A 21,286-nucleotide genomic window follows, 5' to 3' on the forward strand; every position below is an offset into this window, starting at 1 on the left:
AAGTCCCCCACACCAATTAATTCAGACACAATCCCAGGGAAATAAAGAAACTAAAATTGCCTGAGATTGTATTTTCCCTAACTCAACAAATCAGAGCTCAAAGTAGAAACCAAGGTGAGCTACAGAAAAATAAAGTTGGATTTCTTACACATCCGAGATTGTGGGCTGAGATTTATACTGTTACATTTCAAATGTCAAGGCAAGGAAATGCTCCCTACATTCATTTATTAAACTAATTTGTTAGGAAAATTCAGCTCTCCTCCAGACCTAATAAATGTAGCTGAATAAAGAATTCTTGGCACTGGTTCAGATAGAGAACTTAGTACTGAGTCAGGGATAAGACACCGTATATTTGATAACCAATCTGGTTTGTGATTATAACCTCCTGGAGGAGAGAGACTGTGTCTGTTTTAGATTCTCCCACAGTGCCTAGTACTGGGCTATCTGCACAGTGGGCACTCAGATGTTGTTACCCACCTGAGGGACTGAAGTCACAGTACAAAAGAAGAAAGAATGGTAAAGCAACACATGGGGAGAGAGCTAATTCTGAAATGCATTTACCTCCTTTCCCCACTTCCTGCCACAATCCTTTCTTCCTGTTAGAAAACTTACTTGCGGAACTTTCAAAGCTTATTAAAGAAAAGTAGTAAGCTTTCCCTTGTGTTATTAAAGAGCAGAAAGTATTGATTGGAGCTGCGCAGGATAGAAGCCTCAAACATACCAAGGTGGAGACAGTGGGGGTTGTACGGGCATCACTCTCATTTTCATTACCGAACCTGCACTTAGCACCACCACCTAATACTGCCTTTATAAACTCTTCACAGAACAGATAGTGGTCTGCAGTCCCCTGCTGGGTTGCCATACAAAGAGAACAAAGAAAACCCTTAAGTGGCCTGAGACCCGTGCGTAGCATCAGGGCTCCATCAAAGACGCAGTTTCTCCTTTTGATCCTCGGGGTGGCAGAGAGTAAATGACCCATTAGCACTAATGGAATCTTGCAGGCAACATCCTGTGCACTAGAAAGAGGGTATGCTTTTTAATGACCCTCGTGTGAGCAAGAGCCGGGATAGACATCTAGTAAGAGCCAGTTTTCTATAGACTGGAAGCCATCCTGTTATCCTTTCTCCAAACTAGAGTGCTTTGTATTCAGATCCTTGAAGCAAATTATATCTGCAATTGACAAGAGGACAACAGAGTTGGGACATTTTTAGCAGAAGATGCAGAGAATGTGTATAAATAAAGCCAGATAACCTTGAACATCTGGGGAGTGTTTTTTTAAACCTCAGAAATACCCTTATCTTTGCACTAGTGCATATATTTGTATATGATCTAAGGTGATAGCACACGTATCCATCCCCTGGTAGTTGGGCAGTGATGAGCAGGGAATAGTGCACAGGCTTTTTAGTCTGATCTGCTACAAATCCAGGCTCTGCCATGCACTGGTTGTCTCAGTGCAGGCAATGTTGTCACATAACTTCTTTAAAAGTCACATTTTTCATCAATGAAGTAGCTAACAATGCCTGCCTACGAGGATGATAAAGAATGTGTGTCAGCCTTGGGAGACAGCATGCATTCCGCCCATCAGTGCTACCCGTGTGCTGAGTTGGTGTGCCTGGTAAGCACCATACATCTGTAAGGAATCTCATTCTTTGTTACGTGCCCTGAGATACAGAAGAGTCAATCCAGGCTGTCCCCTAATTTCTAGTGCAATGGGAGTGTCGAGATGTCAAAGTTGCATGTCTTACTCTACTTCATTTCGTCTGCAGCAATCTCTGCACTAGAAGTGTTGTGTACTATGTTGTAAGCAGCTCAAGAGGCTCTGTGGACATTTCCAGGGCGGACCCCAGCAGCACTGATGCTGGTAACAGAAGCAGGACAGTTGCTTGAAAAGTATCTCCTTATCTGATATAAACAGATTAAGAAACACAAAAATGAGATGAAGTCCAAGGGTCAGTTGTAAGCTTCATGCTAAATTGAGGCTTATAAGATCAGAGAAATAAAAGGCTTTTATGGATTTTGATTGTAAAGTAGAGCATCATGGGAGAGTTAAGACCAGAAGAAAATGCAGGCTACATTATGCTGTGATGACATAAATATTGGCGGCAGGTACGGAAAACAGCACGGGTGCACCACGAAGACAAAATGAATCAGTATTCAGAAAAGAGCATGAAAGGCCCGATTTGGCTGAAAGGGAGAATTTTTCAAAGGGTCCCTGGTAAATAGTATTGGATAAGTAAAATCAAAGGAAAGGCTTGTGTAACACAATGGCATTTATGACTACTGATTTAAAAAAACAAAACAAAGAAATTCCTAAAAAATATAAGCCATGCCAATTAGGAAATGAGGAAATTTGAAGCAGCGGTAATTTAGAAAGAAGAAATAAAATTATGCATTTAACATTAACCTCATGGAATTTGAGTGGGAATACTCTATAGCGATTGGACGATGTAAACTGGGGGCTTAGGTGGTGGGGCTGTGAGGCATGGTTTGGGAGCCATCAACGAAAAAGAGATGAAGTGCTGTAAGAGGTTTTCTCTTAAAAACGAGAGCATAAGGCAATTAGAGCAAGGACTCCAAGGTCTGCCTTGCAGCAGCAGAAAGCAAGCATCAGGTATAATTAGTTCCTTGACTCAGCTTTCCTGTTTATTCACATGGATTTTTTTTGCTGCCTCTTAAACATCTCAATTTCATTCCAATTTAAAAAGAACATGCATAAAAAGGACAACTGCTTTGTAGATTTGGAGAGCTAAAACTCTAAGGAAACTTAAGCAGGCTCCCTCAGTTTCTTATGAGTGGTATGGCGGGGGGGGGAGCTGAGGTAATGCACATTGCTTTTGTTTTGGCTGAATTTGAGAAAGTACAATTCTAGAGTCTTTTGACATGAGAGGATTGGACTTGGGACAGCAATTCTGGGGGCAACTCTAACTTCTCTCTCAAATCTTGTGATGGGCGAGAAGAAACATTACACTTGGGCTGGAATAGCTTCTGAGGGTTATTCAGTAGGAAAGGCACATTCTACTACTTCAGGGAACAAACTCTGCCCCCACATTTGTACCATCTTTAATTTTAATCTTTTGCTGCACAGCCACCCAAGAATATCTTCATCTCAGATCTTGACCGTACACCTTCATACAGTGTTTCTTTGGGAGGCAAATGGAATCCAAACCACTTTTTAGAAAAGGTGTGCCCTGTTAGATAGAAGAAAAATCATCTATCATCCTTGAGGAACAAACAGTCATTTATCTACTTAAGGTTTTTTGTGGTTTTTGCTTTTTCTGAGAAGAAAGCGGAGGTCACTGTTTCTTGTGATTGTTTAAGTAAATGATATTCACTTACTGAAAGTAAAAGCCTGGAAATTTATTAATATTTCTGCAACACCTTTGCGATTAAAGGTAGACAAATGAAAATTTTTATAATAAACCACGAATAAATTACACATGACAATGAAAAGCAAACATGACCTAAGACCACATCTGAGTTTAAAGCACAACATTCAACATTCAATATTGAAGTTCAAGTTGGCAATGCAAGTAGATATCTTGTTCTGAGATACCAGATCTGTGCCCTTGATAGATTTCTATGAAAAAAACGTCAGGTTAATTTTAGAAAGTCCATGATGCTCAGTAGCGACCAGTTTGATTTATTAGTTACCTCTTTTTATACCTTGGTCTTCCTCGGTACGTTAAGGGTTTAATCCTAGAGCAACCTGTTTTTACTTTTGTAGGGAATGCCTGTGAGTCCTTATTTTTAGGCCTGTCCCGACTTTCTAAGTTCTGTCTAAAATGAAGCCATCATCTTTCCCCTTGCTGGAGAACTATGTCTAGACTTCCCTGTTTTAGAGCAATCATATTCCTAGTCTCCCTGTTACCCAAAATGAAATTTTGAAATCATTTTTAACTTCATTCTGTATCCCACACCTTACATTCACACTACTGCCAATGATTCGGACATTTGTCTCTCCCTTTTCATTTCCTTTTCCAGTCCTTGTCTCCCTTCCCCCTTGTACACCTTTCATGCAATAACTTATTTTCTGTGGTCCCTGCCTCTGTCCGTCCTCCTCATCAGCAACCTATCAGTCTCCCCCCTGTGGCTGATTTCCTCAATACTCCCTCTCTCTTCTAAGTAAAGCCTAAAGTTAACAGTGTTCAAGATTTTGAATTACCCAGCCTTAGTACCTTTCCCTAAACTTTGAACAATCTTTCTCCGAAGACTTTTGCATGGCAGAGAGTTAAGAAAACACCAATCCTCTCTCTGTACCCTAATCTTTAGTCACACTGTATTTTTCATCCTTTTTCCTATACTGCATGTCTATGTCATTCTCCCACGAAGGCCTTTCCTTTTCCGGGGTTCCATCTCAGAATGCCATCCAAATTGGGCGCTCCACTAAAGTCCCTCCTTGTTAATGTAGTCATTTCCCTAGTCATAAGCGAGTATGACGTTTGAATTCCCCATTACATTTGAACCTTTTTCTGACGATTAGCATTTCTTCCCTAGCTCTTTGTGTGGATGTTTTATCTTCCATCATGCTGTCAGTTCCTAAAGAAATGGTTATGAATTAAGCATCTGTATATTCTCATTTTCACTTAGTAGAGAGTCAACAATTACTTGCCCACTTACGGAATAAATGGGTAAGTTAGCATGCTGTATTCAATAAATAATCATTTGAACCAGGAGGTTGTAGAGAAGATTTTTATGGGTGTGCCGCTCGCATTCATTCTTGATTCCTCCTCTTGGGGAGTAATGAATGAAGTTAATTCCGGGGGGAAATGTTTCTTCTACTGACCCCCTTCTTGAACATGCATCTAGTTCATTAAGAAAATTCTATGCAGTGGCATTTTTCCCCCAAATATCATGGAGTGATTCATGACCAATTTTAACTGGCATATATTGAATTTATTTGTAGGGAGGCAGGCAAAGACAGAAGTACAGAAACAGTGTATGGTATCAGTGTGTGATAAAGAACCTCTTCCTGAGTCGTCTTCTGCAGTTAAAATAAGTAGCAACATCTTATTGGGAAATAACATTCCAGCCCATCCTGGCCCTCTACTGCATTCTCTCTCTGACCATTCTGTCAGTCTCTGTGTTGCCCCATCTATAAACATGACCTAACTCAGGTGGCATTGTGGACACTTTACATTATTTATCCAGACTCTTCTCTGTCACCTTAGCACAAAGCAAAGCAATCATTTACTGTGGGTGGTCACAGAACAGAGCCAAACTAACTGCAGAAACCCTGATGCTCTGCCCTGGTAAAACCTGTTAATCCCGATCTGCAGTTCTGTGGGTGTGTAGATGCCTCACTCTTGTCCAGCAACCACTCACAGACTTCTGGGATCAGAGTCCTTCCGGTCTGTTACAACTGCCTCTTAGTTCCTTGCCACCCACAGATGTTCTTTACCCTACAGGTTCCCACATCCAACAGTATACTGTGTTTTGCTAAAAATACTTTGAATTTTACAAAAATCACTGAGACAACTTTGAATTTAAATATATAGAGCGCTGTTTGAGTGAGAGAGGGCCTCTTCTCTGCTTTGACTCCTTGGCAACCAGTGGCAAGCACTGTGATAGCCAAAACCAGAAGAGGCAGCCCTGACTTTTTTATTACAACAGTAACTGGCATTGGTGCAGTACTCTAAGCTTTACTAAGTTTACACCTGCACATGTATTGTTTCATTTGGTTTCCGCCTGGTTGTAACAGGGTGCAGCCAAGAGGGGGGCCCCAAATAAGGACTTGTAATGGGGTTCAGAGCTCAAGGTGTACAGGAAGTATTAGAAAAACACATATAAGATGTCCTCACCCCCACAAGTATGAGTTGGGGAATGGGACACATGGAACAGGGCCATTCAGAGCTGTTTTGCACAGCAAGAGCTTTGCAGCTAACCTCTGGCATGGTCATTTAACACATCTATAACCTTTAACTGGTTTCATGGATATGTTAAATAGCTGCGGCTATGCTTTGAGCCAGGGGGATGAATGTGACTTCCACCAAGATGTAACTGGGAAGCAATTCCCCCTGCTAACAGCGCCTGCATGACAGTGTGGAGATGATTGGCTCTACGCCATGGGGCCACGCCTGCCCAGACTCACTATGGCAGCCCAGGAAAGCTGGAAGAACACAGGGATGCTGGCAGGTGTAACTCATTGTAGGAGTCGGCAGAAATGGGGCTGCAGAGGAAGACTGGACGGGGATTGAAACCCTGACATGGCAGCCATGCAAGGGAGAACCACATGGCTTCGGCAGAGCACCCGTGGCTTTGGGGGGCTCCCTTTTGCCACATGGCTTAGGAAGCAGGAGAGACTTTGTCTGGAAGGAAACGGGTGAAAGGACTCTTGCTGGTGGACCATGAGAAGGTGCCGCATGGCTTTGGATTAACTGGAGATTGTGGCAGTGACACAGCTGATGGTGCCTGGAGCCTGAATCATGGACTTCTACTTTCTTTCCTAAGATGTGGCACTCCAGACTGGGCAGAGGGAGAAAGACTGTGTGTGTTTGTGGGTGTTCTAAAGAACTTAAGTCTGTATAACTTTTAAATAAATAATAATTCCTTTCCTTTCACCAATCTTTGGCACTGAGAGACGTCTTTCCTCTGGCGGCCGGCAAAGCGAACCTAGTACAGGGGAGGAACCCCTGGACAAAAAGGGGGGGGTTGTGTCTTTCAGCACCTCTTACCCTGGTCTGTTCTGCAACATGGTGAGCCATAAAACAAAGTTATGAACGCATGTCACTGAGGAAGATACTATGGCTCAAGGCTGCAATGCCAGAAGATGGCAAGGCTGATTCCAAGCCCCAGTCCCCCACAACTATGGTAATCTTCACTTAATCTACACTGGCTTACACACCATACATTCCAAGTGGCAGGTGACCAGTTTCGAAAGCTCCACTACTCCAAAATAGAAGACTGTTTTACAGTATCTCAATTGGTGGAGGAAAGTAAGGATAAGAACTGCTAGCAGGAGTCTGGGACCATGGGGGGCACATTTGCATGCTGAGTAACCTCTAGAAGACAAAGTCAATTTGCACATCAATACTAAGCATCAAAATTCTGACAAATGGGTAGAATTCTCAAGACTCCCAAATACGACTGTTAGATATGGTAGCTCCTTTTCAATCGCCTCCCACAAAGATGTACGTAGGATGCCTGCATTCACCCTTTGTCCAACCTAATGCCTGTGCGTGAACAAGTGTGGACTCCACTCCAGTTAGAGGTCAGACCTTAATGTCTGCCTGTAGGGAGCCTTGGAGAGATAATACTGACAATATGTTTCTGGGCAGGACAGAGAAATGCTTTTGATATTCTGAAATGTCTGTTTCTAGCCGATATTTTTGGAATAAAATTGCCCAAGGAGGAGAACATTTTTAAAAGTATGATTATAAAACTCACGAATATGAAGACAGATTTTGTTTGTGTGTTTGGCCAACATACTGTGAGGGGAAGCTGGTGGGCATGTTAAATGGGAAATAATAAAACGAAATTGCTGTGGAGGTGCACGTGGTAATCCGTCTTCTTTTAAACCCACTGTGACAGTGACGCTGTGGCCGACGGGGCAGGAGTTCAGGCCGGCCTCTCAATTCTCACCTCGCTGACTTCGTCTCATGGCTTTGCAAATTACTTTAGGTGAAAAGGGGTTCAGATATGTTCGCTATTTGTCCTGTTTCCCCATGAGAGTGACAGCCAGTTTGGACACCTTGGACATCCTACCGCAGCAGACAATCTGTCACCATTTCGTGTTTCATTTCTCACTCTCTGGGGTCTGCACACAGCTTACAGATGTTCCTGAGCTCACGGGTATTGTTACATCTTTACTCATGCACAGTGCCTAGGTTTGAATGGTGATTTGCCCTTTCTTATTCCATCTGATCTTCATGCCTACTCTTCACAATAGGCAGGAAGTTATTATTATCCTCCCCTGACAGGTGAGAGAACTGCCCCTCTGGAAAGGTAAGTTTCCTGCCCAAGGCAATACAACCAGTACAGGAGGACAACATTGTTACCCAGGCCTCTGACAGCCAGACTACCTCTTTCCTACTGCACCACACTGCCTATTTTTACTAAAAACCATCTCAGTGACAGAAATAGAATAAGTGGGAGTTTAGAGATGACTGTTCCTGAAATTTAAAAAGACTTATAACGAGGGGGACCAGTAAGTGAACCTATGCCAACTTGTCACCTTTCCTGAGATTCTGAGTAGATCTAGATAACTATTGGGCTTTCTCTCTTTTCTAAAATAGCTTTTCTGATTTCCCCCAGAATTAAATGTTCTATTTCAAAACCCAGGGACATTTATTTTGTGGAGGGGAGCTTCAGTGGAGTACAGGGAAGGCACAAAGGAGCAACGCTTCCCTGTAACAATGGCCTCGTTCACGCAGGTCAGCAAACGGCACCTGCTCTCCGCTGGGACATTCAGGATAAAAGAGGGTGAAGCCCACAGTGGTTTCTGGGAAGCTTGAAAGAACAATGAAGTACAAAGCACTCAAAAACTTGACAGACACGGACAGAAAACTTCTAAAGTATTATGAGCTTCACATAGTTGAAAAAAAACTCTTATTTTTTTTTTCCTTAACTAGTTAAACTTTTCTGTATATTTTTTTCTAAGAAGGGATTCCTTCTCTGTCTGATAGAATATTCTTAATCAGGTCAGCATGTCCCCAGGGAATAGTATCATTCCCTCAGGCCTGTCTCCAAATACTTTATCCTTTTACCATTTTAATTATTCTTAAGGAGAAATGCAAACAGTTAACTGCAGTCATCAAAAGAAGAGGCAGGGAACTTGCCCAAAGGCTAAGAAAATGAAGACCTTTAACAGCTGAATGGATTAGCAAACAGTCCTATGGTACCGGATGATCATTTGTTGACTGATTGGCCAATCTTTTTTAAGCATCTATAAATCTGAAGGTTCTATAGACTACCTATAAAGGACATTCAGCAACTAAAACTTTTTGGCTGTACTATGCGAAGAAAACTTCAGGGGCTAAGTGGACTATATATATGTTTATACAAAGCGTAGAGGTGGGAAGAACACGTGGAAAGTGAAAATAGAAATACCCAGTTCTTCTGCAATTACCAAAAGTGATATTTCAGCACTGCACACAGTAGCAATAAAGAAGTTTGAAGAGCTAAGTTACACAGGGCAGAGGAAAAGTAGGTTTACAGTTGTGGACATGTAAACAGTTTATTCTTGTATTATTTATTAATTATTGTATTATTTTCCATGTGAAACTGTAAACCTACTTTTGCCCCACTCTGCATATGAAAGAGGAAATATTTTTTATTAAATATTTTTTATTAAATATTTTACCACAAGATGAAAAAAGCACTACCTTACACTCTAGACACTCAGAGGAAAACCTTTCTAATACGTTGGCAAAGGTATACAGCGGGACCCAAACACTTCTACAGTCTTGGGTTCAAATTCTCTTTCTGGGCAACCCCGCCTTGCTGACTCTCCATTTTCTCGCGTGTAAGATAAGAGCACTGACACCTCATCTGTCTGATTGTTGTAAAGGCTGAGACACTGTACCTGTGAAACAGGGTATCACAACTGAAGCTCTGACCAAAGCGCCGACACTGAGACAATGTGCATCTGAGACAGGCACCCAAGTGCAAAACTTACAGAGGAAAGATAAATACTGGTGGCCAGCCCTTGAACTCTCAGATCCATCAAGGTCATCATCATCTTAAAAATAATAAAAAGGGTCAGAAATTGGAAAGAATAATGTCTAAGAATATTTTTGCAGTAGGTCTTCCTATGCGTGAAATTTGTACTACTGTCCCCTAAAGGGCGACCACATTCCAGCCACAGCTCAGTGAGAAGGCTCTCAGGTCTCCTAGCCAACTTGCTTTGTTTCCTGCAGTTGTGGGCTAGCGACCTAGTGCCTGACATGTGGAAGCATTGGGAATGGGCGGCACCTCCAGCCTGTGAAGGCTAGTGGGGACAAACAGTGCAGGGACATGTCTCACAGGCAGGCATGGGCCCCATGTGCAAGGGGTGAGAGCCAAGCTGCACTGCCTGGGGACAGCGCAGACGCCAGCAGCATGAGGCTAGTGGAAGTAATAAAAAGCGCGACCACTTCACGGAGTTTACAGGCAGAAGGGCCCAGCGGAGGAATCTAAGTGGAACCCAGGAAAGCATTATGAAAGGAGGAATTGGGTTGAGGGATTTGCCAAACCAGGACTCTGAAACTAGTAGATGTCCCTGCTCTGCAAACTATGGGAAGACAACAGCAGGCGGGGGCAGAGCTGAGCATGTCCCTTCTCCTGCCTGCAACGGACCAACGCAGACTCCAGTCTCACATTTCGGTCTTGAGCAGTAGCTTAGATTGGACAGCTATTTAAATTTTTGAATTAAAGGTGTTTAGTCATGTAAAATAATTATAGAATTGTCTTAAAAAATGAGCCCAAGCATTTCTTTAAACCGGTATACGGTACAAACACCTCAAGAAAATACGGGGTTGGCCCAAAAGTCTGTTACTTTTTTCTTCCCTGTAAAATAAAAGACATTTTTCATTTTTACCAATAACGTTATTGATTTGGATATTTTGGGTATGTATGCTATCTCCCACTAGCTGCGAAACATCTCCCAATGCATAAGACAGCCCCACAGCAAAGAACTGTTTGAAATGTCAATAGTACCAAGAAACTTCACAAACCACACCGACAGCCTCAATCAGTCACAGCACCTTCCCCATGCACAGCACAATTTTTTAAAAAAATTTTTGTGTTTCAATTGCAGTTTTAGCTTTCTTGAAATAATAAAGCAAAATGCACCAAAAATGTTCCGTATTTTCTTCCACCTTCAATATTAAAATGGCTACACAAATATTACCCATTTCGATGAGTTTGTTTAAATGCACACTGATATGACAGCTGTCACAGTACAATCTAACAAAAATGTTTTGAGTGAAATTAAAGACAACCAAGCACTACTAGAGCCATCGTATGGGAAAAAAGTGATGAACTTTTTGGCCAACCCAATATTTTAAAGTAACAGTTTGAAGTAAAAAAAAAAATTGATTATATTCAAATACCATACATTTGGTATAATGTATAATAATATACATTATACATTATAATATTATAATTATTACAGTATAATTAGTATTATTATAATAATTTCACATTTAAACCCTTAACACAGTGTCTGACCTATAGGTACTCAATAGATGGCATTATTCATTGAGTTAATTACGACAATGATGACAATAATGAATGTGGTTTAATACAACTCTGAACAGTGAGCAAAGATGCTGGGCCACAAGACAGTCTCTCTCACAGAGATACTAAGCTTTGCACACCAACAACACTGTGCATGATACGCACCTGTGTCCCAGAAGAAGCACAAATAACTACGTCACAGACCATCGAGTTTCTCAAAAACAGATGGAGTTATGCCTGTTCAATTCACAAATTCTGAAGGTACGCTGTATTGTAGATGTAGTATGTTAGTACTACATGATCTTAAAATGCTTGAAGCCGTCTTGTAAAAGTAACTGAACTCTAGGAGTAAGCCCGTGACGGGAGATCTAAGGGCTGTGTGTGCTGGGAGGGGGCACTCAGGAGGGAGGGCAAGAGAGGGAGGAAGGAGTCTTGTATGGCCTGGCTAGGAGTGTTAATAAGCAACCTTCAAAACACCTGAGAATGCCAGATAGGCTGACCCCTGCCAGGGGAGTTACGGGGATGAAGCCCAAACATTGTCCACACCTGTCATGGGCAGGTGGGCCTTGTGCTCTCCCCTGGTTGTAAACCCTTGAGCTTCAAAGAATACACTGGCTGATCTCATGCATTGTTGTGGGAATTAAATGAGATCCCACGTGTAAAATATTCATAATAGGACCTGGGATGTGATAAACCCTCAGACATGGTTAAAATACTTAACATGACTATTTACTATTACTAAGGTTACTGTTTCAAAGTAAGATATTTAACCTCTCCAAGGCTTACCTTTGTTTCATCATCTGTGTTGGGGGGCCTAGGTACAGCAACGTCACCAGTTTGTCATGAAAATTAAAGGGATAATATTTAAATTTCTTAGTTAATGCTTAGTAAGGGATAGATGCTGATGAAGGTAATCATCACGCATTGTGCCTAAAGACGCATGATATACAGATGCTATTTCGGCCAAGGCTGTCTGACCCCAAGCCGGCGTCCTTAATTACAATGCTTTACTGCTTCTTGCATTATTCTTAAGAAAAAACGCAATAATTCATTGCAAAGGCCAAGAAAGGGCCCTTTTGAAAAGCAGACACAGAAAACCACATGAATGTGGTGTTAACAACAAAGACTGCTTGACCTAACGCAGTCCCCCCCCTCCACCCCCGAAGCAGCCCTGGAAGTACCTTCCAGTGCATGGAGACAGTGAACCAACAGCGGCACCACACCATGAAAAACGTGCTTTCCTGCGTAAGGAAAGACGGCAGAATGGGCTCTGAAGCATCTCTCCAGTAGTGGGGGTGACTTTGTACTGAGGCCACCTAACTCTCCAGTCTATTCCAATCTAGACCCCAGGGCCCAAGAGGAATTGTGCGGGATCAGGGGTAGAAGCTAGTTTTCCTCTGGGTCACAGTGAAAGAGGGTGGGAGGCATAGCATTACTGAACCCGAACTCAATGGAACAACCGCCTGAAAATAACAGCGATGCTTACTTTGGGGATCCGTAATGAACAACTGTGACCTCACCCAGACGTCAGCCGGGGCCTCCCTGTCCTCCACAGATCTGGAGGGGTCTGGGTTGATTCTTTCTGATTTCATGGAGGATAAAAACCTAGTGTTCTCCTTCCCCATTGTTCCTGTGAACTCCAGCAAGTCTCTGACCTCTGCCTGTGGCTTTTGTATTCTATGCGTTGCTTGTCACCCCAGATCAACATACTTTCTGTCTCTACCCACAAAATAACTTTGTTCTTACGAGGTTAGTCAGCTGAATATTTGGTGCCCTGGAATGACAATTTTCCCACTACCTGGATGACTGTCGACCCCAACTCCAACCCTGCCCCAGGGCAAGGAAACCCAAGCCCCTGGCTTTTGCATAAAAGTTTAAAGATCACCTTTGGCTCCTTTGATGGCTCCACTTATACCCCAAGTATCCTGTCCAAATATTTCTTCAAACAAATCCAGAGCAGTCAGACCTTCCCATTCTGGTCACAGGGACAACACGTGTTCCAACAAAATTTGCCCACTCAAGAACATGGCGCTAGGACTCCTACATTCGGATGAGTTTCTCTTGGGTATTTGGGTTGGTCTGGGGTGGAAAACAGGTCTGGGGAGGCTGACTTTGCTAATTCTTGAGGAGGCCATTGTGCAGAGAGGGAGAAGAATGAGAGGGTGCTCCCAAGGAGGCTGAGAGAAGGCAGCACACAGCCCCCATGGAGACCAACAGAGGCAAAGATGCCGGCATGGTGCTGACAGCTTCCCTGAATACAAGTTTCAAATGTCCAGCCTTAAATTTCCTCTTCTGGCCCTTGGATCCTTGAATGCTATACCCTGTCTACCTTACCCCCACCTTTTTTTCCTTAAGGTAGTCTGAATGGGTTTATGCTTCTTGTACCACAGAAACCTTTTGTCTAATTCCCCTTCAGAGAAAAAAGAGAGGGAGGAGATCCAAGAACCCTGTGAATTCCACAGACTTACATTTTTTGAGTAAGAGGGATGTCGCCAAGCTTGCTTTCCCGGATGGCTCTGACATACGGAGCTCTTGACCGGGAATCTCTGCCTCTGGGAAGCTCACTCAGCTGTACTCTGGGCATGCCATGCAGACCTTTGAGCACTGAAGATCCAGCTCCGATGAGTCTGAGATACTGCGAGCAGGTACCGGACCCTTAAGTACCCAGCTTGGAGCACCTGCAGGCACTTTCCTCACAACAGCTTTAAGAGAGCCGCTCCCCTAATCACCAGCCCACTGGCACGTGGGACATCGGCACCACTTCTGAACGGCATTTGAGCACTGGACTCAGGTTTCCAGGAGCCCACACTTCCCTGTGGGAGGACTGGGGAGCGCTGGTTTCCCTGGTGCGTGACCCCCTCCTACCAATTCTAAGCACACAACTAGCCCAAGGCCTAGTGTCAGAGCTCGGCCAGTGTTGTGGGAGAGCAGGATCCGGCATCAGGGCTTTAAACACCTGCACCACCTACCCCCAAAACAATTGCGGATGGGGAAATTTGGGGACACCAGAACTGCGCCAGGAGCAGCAAACCGGCAGATGACCTACAGCTGCCATGGTGCACCCACCCCAGGGCAGGCCACAGGAGNCGTGACCCCCTCCTACCAATTCTAAGCACACAACTAGCCCAAGGCCTAGTGTCAGAGCTCGGCCAGTGTTGTGGGAGAGCAGGATCCGGCATCAGGGCTTTAAACACCTGCACACCTACCCCCAAAACAATTGCGGATGGGGAAATTTGGGGACACCAGAACTGCGCCAGGAGTAGCAAACCGGCAGATGACCTACAGCTGCCATGGTGCACCCACCCCAGGGCAGGCCACAGGAGCGGTGTCCTCCAGAGAGTCTGAAGAAGGTCTCAGGTTTCCTTTTCAGAATGTGGCTCCAGGCTGTCATTAGTGGTTACTTGAGGTGAATATGAGCAATAAAACTTGTTCTCCCTGGTCTGTGATAAAAAGTGTTGAACTGGGTATTAAAAGATTTCCCTCGTAGCAAAAGGAATGGGTCAGACTGTCTCCGAGATCAATGATCTAAAGGCAGAAAGCTGGTCCAAGGGTCACAGGGAAGTAGAAGGAAAACAAACAAACAAACTTCCAAGACAAATGGTAATAGTGGGTCCAAGACAAATGGTAATAGTGGGTCCAAGAAAACTGGGCATGGAAAAAAAAAAAAAAACCTCTCATTGAGGGTAGGGGGAGAGGGAGTAAAACAAAGGAATTATAGTAAAGATAATAGACTGAGAATAATTTCTACAAAGCCTGGGAATTCTATGGAGACAGCAGGAGAGAAACAACAGTTTCATATTTTTAATTGTCTTTCAATGCTTGTGTCCAGAAAGGTAGGACAAAACATGTTAAGTCTTCCTTTTATGTACTCAGGGACTGATGGTCTCTGTTCCTTATGTGAGAACAGCCTCCCAAGTGGCCTCTCCCCACCACCCCACACAGCCTCAGCCCATTCTCCCCACCGAAGCCAGAGGAATGCAGTGCATCATAAACCACGCCCCCCTTGTTGAAACTCCTGAGTCCTCCCTCTCCTCACCTCCTGGCACCACACGGAGGGTCTTTCTGAATAAGCTAATGATCCGCTCCCCTCTCAGAAGCCACAGAGAGCCTTCCAGCCCGCAGCCTCCTTCTGAAGAGGCCATCTCTCAATTTCAAGCTTCATGCCACGCAAGTCTACCTCTGTGTGTACAGTTCCTTGGCCTCAGAGGGCGAGCCAGACCAGCAGCAGCAGCAGGGCGAAAGCCCACTGCTGGCCCCCGGCTGAGTTGTGTTCTAGACAGATACACACTCTGTGTTAAAGAGATGGTATCTTCCGGGGAACGTGCAAGTGAGCTGAAGAGGAGAAGACTGGGCAGAGGCGGAAACACACACAGAACAAAAGCAGCAGGCAGAAGCCCTGAGGTAGGAGAGGACAAGAGCAGGAGAAGCCAGAAAGCAGAGAAGAGAGGAGGGAGAAATTATCACAGCGGGAGTGGGCGGAGCAGCGAGTGGGGGGGGGGCAGGGGGGCACTACATAGGGGGCAGGAGATGTGTGTAACCAAGGAGTCCTCCTGAGAAGACTGCTGCTGTGATTCCACTCTGCCTACCAGAACAAAGTCCTTATTCTCTGTGTGGCCTCCAGGCTCAGCTGCTGAAAGAATCCGTCTTTCTTATGCCCTAATGGATCCTCATAAAATCTCCCATTAACTGAAGTAATGTGAGAAAATCTCTTTACAAAGTAAATATCTGTCAATCAGTCAATCGACCGATTAATTGATAAACTACTAAAGACAGCCTAACCCACGTGACAACAGGAGCTTGCTTCCATTTTCAGTGTCTTCCCTGCTTTGAGGCTAAGCTCCAGGTCCAGCTCTGCCTTTAAAGTTTCTTATAGGAACAAGTGAGCGATCACTGTCATACGGCTGCACAGACAAGGCTTGGGCGTGTTTAAACACGGCCCGGACTCGGGTGCAGAGTGTGGATCACTAAAGTAGTGCAGCGATGATTTATCAAATAGCAACACTGAGGGGCAGAAAACGGGGGCACGGGTGCTATGTTCGGAATTGAGCAGGTAGGAAATAGCAGTAGACGTTAGTGTGAGCAAGGTGAAGAGAGCAAGAACACTAAGGCTTAGAGACACTGCAGGTTCGGTTTCAGACCAAGGCAATAAAGCCAGTCATGATCCTTTTGCAGGTGGGGAAGCTCTTGCCTTCAATTTGTAAAAAAAAAAAAAAAAAGTAAAAACAACAACAACAAAAAAACCAAATAAAACAACAACAACAAACCCTGCTACATCCCTGCATCCTTGAGGGAGGTATGCCTGCATTTATCTTCCAATTTTTGCTTAGAGATTGAACAGATTTGCAAGGAAAGCTCTGGTTGGGCCCCCTCCGATTAGGGGAATTTAGTGACTTGGTAGCATGATAAAGAAGAGCAGGTATTTGCTTTCAAAGTAGATTTAAGGAAAGATAAGAAGGTTCAGGAGCAGATAATGGTCATTGTGATGATCAGGGAAGAGGTAAGGTGGGGGTGGGAGGGAGAGCTTGCTCAAAGCCCTTATGGGGGCAAAGAATTTGAGGTCTGAGAGGAAAAGCAAAGAGCCAGCTCTGCCTGGGCTGACCTAGATGAGGCCTATAAATGAGTTACTCAAATTTAAATAGTTTTGCTGAATAGCTGGCCACCTGAAGACACTGTATTGTAGTCACCAAGAAATCTTTATTTTTTTATCCCCATTAAATAAATTATCCTCAGTTTGCTGAAGGATAAACAAGTAACGCTATACAAAAGATCTCCATGGAAGACCGAGGCCAAATAGGATTCTTCCTCCCTATCTTTGTTCTTGAACTAGATTAATGAATGAGCAAGACTGACCTCCATTCCAAACCCTGAGTAATTGTTAGGATTAAATAAAATAACCTGATTTAAATCTACTTAGCATCTAATAGGGAATCAATAGACGTTACCCTGTTACTATATACTATATACAAATACACACAAACACATACACTTGCCAAATATAAACGAGAGAAGGGACATAAGGAGGCATTACAGAGACCCTTTATCTCTCTGACGCGGGCAGGACTCAGAAGTCCCAGGACGAAGTGCAGCTGTGCTAGAAATTCATCCCAGAGAGCAAATTTATGCCGCTCTCTTCACGACAGGCCGCAGCTTGCACATAATAGCCAGAGGGAACAGAACACAAACAGCTGGGAAATAAAGATGAAAGCAAAACTGTGTCAGCAGGGAGAGACACACAACTCCCCGAGAACCCGGCTGTGTCATGAAAGATAATTTGAACAAGGTCACCTCCATAGAATTCTCTTTCTCAGAGAAAGATCACTCAACTACTGTCCATTTCTGACCATCTCTGGAAGTCGGGATGGGGAATGAGATTCCTTTCCCCTAGCTTTCAAATGTCTACAGTGAGGTTTGTTATATATAATGAAACAGAGCCACAGGCTAAATCATGCATTATTATAAAGGCTAACGGGGATCTGGGATGGTGGGAAACAAAGAAATTCTGCTTCCTAGCACAAGAGGAGCCTGTTGAGGCTTTTCCCCCTCCTGAATCTCCGATGGGAAGTTTTGTGGCCATATGCTGCCCTCTAGTGTCTTTTTAAGGGATGGTAACATGAGACATAAAAACGAAATAATGCTGAGGTATCCAATGTTACCTCAGCCCAGGACTGGGAAAACAAAACAGAGCAAAACAAAACAAAAGTAAAATTCTTAAGAAAAGAAGGCAAAACCAGGATTTGTACTAAAATCAAAATGCAAGTTAAACTTGGCCTCAACATAGATGTTGCAATTTTTATGGACTTTGAAAAACACCGTGTCTAGATGAGCAAGTGCTCTTTAAATGTACAGGCACCAACTGTTCCCTGCACATCACTCCCAGATGATTACTTCCTCGGTCTATCTGCACTGGGGTCCAGAAGTCTGCTNATCTCCGACGGGAAGTTTTGTGGCCATATGCTGCCCTCTAGTGTCTTTTTAAGGGATGGTAACATGAGACATAAAAACGAAATAATGCTGAGGTATCCAATGTTACCTCAGCCCAGGACTGGGAAAACAAAACAGAGCAAAACAAAACAAAAGTAAAATTCTTAGGAAAAGAAGGCAAAACCAGGATTTGTACTCAAATCAAAATGCAAGTTAAACTTGGCCTCAACATAGATGTTGCAATTTTTATGGCCTTTGAAAAACACCGTGTCTAGATGAGCAAGTGCTCTTTAAATGTACAGGCACCAACTGTTCCCTGCACATCACTCTCAGATGATTACTTCCTCGGTCTATCTGCACTGGGGTCCAGAAGTCTGCTGCCTTCGTAAATCTCACCACCTGACGCAGATATGGGTAAGCTGATGGACCTCATTTGAGAAGAACTAAAAGACTGCGGCCGTGACTTTAAGCAGAGTGCAGAACGAATCTGATCATTTCCTTTTAATTCTCTACGGGTACAGTTCTTGGGCAAAATACACATGACAGGAAAGCACCGACCCAAGATACATCCGCTTTCATTCTTCCTGTGTTTAGAATGGCTGAACCCGGCCTGACTAGCACGCGAAGACAGCAGTGCTGTTCGATTCCGAGTGAGAAGTTCCCGTAGACGTTGCCCTGTACGAATAAACCCCCTAATCCCGGTGGGCATCCAGGTAGGAAGGAGGAACAAGGAGGAGGTGCTCTTGAGCATCCTGCAGCAATCCCTGACACATCCTCGAAGTCTTCCTGTTACCCTCGGGTTCATTTCAGTGCCCTGGCAGGGCACCGTGTCCTTTTGTGTCCTTTATCCTCACCTGGGGACATATTTTCATTGATTTGAGAGAGAGGAGAAGGGAGAAAGGAAGGACGAGAGGGAAGCATCAGTCGGTTTCCTCCCTAAGGGGCCTGGACCAGGGCGGGGGGTGGGGATCATACACACAACCTTCTCGTGTTATGGGACAACGCCCCAACCAACGGGGCCACCCTGGCCAGGGCTGGGATTTCTTTAAAGTGCTCCCTGAACTTCAGTCTTCTCCAAGGGAAAGAAAGCTTTTCATGACAGGAGCCCCAGTGCCTCACTTCCCAAGGGCGCCCTCTACTCAGCACACGGCGAGTGCTCTGTAAATACCGGTCACCCTACCGACACCATCGTCACACCTGCTCAAAGGCGGCGATGGCGGAAGCCAGGAGGTGCCATGCCCCATGGCCACGCTGCCCTCCTGGCAATGACAGGGATGGCAGGGGGGTTTCTTGGGGGTTATTGTTGGCATTGGGTCACACAGCTAATTTACGAGCACAGAGCTTCGGCTTTTAATTTATAATTTCAGGAACTCGCTTTCCCTTTTGGCACAGTCTGCTACGTGTGTAAACACAAGGAACTTCGGGAGGTAAAAGTCATTACTAAAGAATCTCTATTTTCCTGAGAGATGCACCTCAAATTAAAATTGTTTTTTTAAAACACAAATGCACTCAGATTTCAAAACCTATTATCCTGCTATCATATAATATGCTATTTTCAATTCATAGTTTTAGTTTTTATTTCTCATCATGGGTAAAGCATTCCTTATCTATTCAGAGTCAAGAAATTCTTAATGTTTTAATAAAATTACATTTTAAGAGGTCTTTCCTACCCCACCAGAAGCAACCCTATACTTCAACCTCCTATCATCCCCACTTCTGTTTTTAACGAACAATAAACACACATTTACTTCTCAGAGACAGTGTCCTCATTGTTCGATGAGGTATCACTCACTGCCATGCCCCGCTCCTCTGCGTCCCCCAATCACAGGCAGGTCTCTGTGGGTCACTTACTTCAACCAACCATGACCGGCTTTCTCTCGAGCCATTTTAGTCTCTGACAGAGTGTCAGGGTTCCTAGTAGAGCTCACATTTTCTCACTGAGGCCTCTTCCTATGCCAATGGGACAGCGCTTGACTTTCCCACTGGTGGCCGGCTTGGCCAACACACTGAATGTCTCGGTATCCCCTTTCCCTAGACAGGTCCTATCAGAGCCTGCTGTGCAGAACAGGGGTGCCCACAGCTCAGGGGCAGAAAATGTGCTCCATTCACTTCAGTCAGAGACAAGGAAGAGGTTTGGTCTATCAAGCAGCATTGCCTTGGAATTTCATTTTACTTTTCGAGCTAAGCTATTAGATTTGTGGGCACAAACAAGATGTCTTTGAAGTTAACAAGAGGCCCACTGTGAAAGCAGGGAGACGGCCATTACCACACAGCTCAGATGTCGGACAAATAGAGTCCTGGGACTGCAAATAAACTCTGCAATTACAGAAAGTGAATGCTTCTCTTTCTTCTTTACTGCTATTTAGAATGAGCATTTTCTCTGGAAAGACTTCTGTTGGATTTTCTCTTTCCAGTTCCCTAACTCCCCCAGTTCTGACCCCCAAGTATATTCTTTTTAATCAAAGGGGAAAATCCCATTAGCATAAATGAGCAAGCAGCTCTTGCCAAGTACAAACGTGACCCCCGTGGTCCCTGTAGGACAGCAGAATGCATCGGGACAGAGCAGAAGCAGCAATGGAGGAGCGTGGGTCAGAACTGGGGTCATGTTTTTACTCAACTGTAGCAGGATTTTTATCCCTGGGCAAGTCATTCCAAGTTCAAGTTTCCTACATTCTTAATGAAATGCTCACAACACCTTGTCCCATGCTTGTGGCAGTGTTAGGGGAGGTGGGATGTGTAGATACGTTCTTAGTAACTCACCAAGGCCCACTCCAATACAAACTTCTGTTATTTTCTCCTATCATTAACATGTGTTCTAAGTAGTTTGTATTGCTCACTTGAGAAATCAAGTATTGATAAGGGGAAAAAAAAGTCTCCTAAGACTTTCTCAGAATCTGGTAAAAGAAACATTCCCACCAATGTGTGTGCGGTGGGAGCGTTCACTGCTGGGGGCACAGAGATGGGGGCCGGGCTCAGCCCCTGCTGGCCTGAGGGTCTGTCAGTACCTGGGAAACCTCACCAAGGAAGGACAACGACTACGTTCTTGAAAAAACTCTGTAAGTACTTGAACAATAATTAAAAACAAACAGCTCCTTATGTCTCTGCTTACCTTGACTCTACAAGGATTGAAACTATTGGGACTCAAGAAGTTTGCAGATGCCTATTTTTCCTTATACTATCAAATTCCAAAACATTTTTCTCACTCTTTAAA

General features: G+C 44.1%; 1 protein-coding gene across 23 annotated transcripts in view; it reads right to left on the reverse strand.

Annotated features, from left to right (window-relative positions):
• The window catches only part of NRXN1 (neurexin 1), a 1,091,189-nt gene that overhangs the window by 537,428 nt on the left and 532,475 nt on the right, over positions 1 to 21,286 (reverse strand). The gene's annotated exons all lie outside the window — the stretch shown is intronic.

This window comes from Sturnira hondurensis, unplaced genomic scaffold, assembly GCF_014824575.4.
Source record: "Sturnira hondurensis isolate 20B ecotype Veracruz unplaced genomic scaffold, ASM1482457v3 Scaffold0006413, whole genome shotgun sequence".
In the NCBI taxonomy this organism is placed as follows: domain Eukaryota; kingdom Metazoa; phylum Chordata; class Mammalia; order Chiroptera; family Phyllostomidae; genus Sturnira; species Sturnira hondurensis.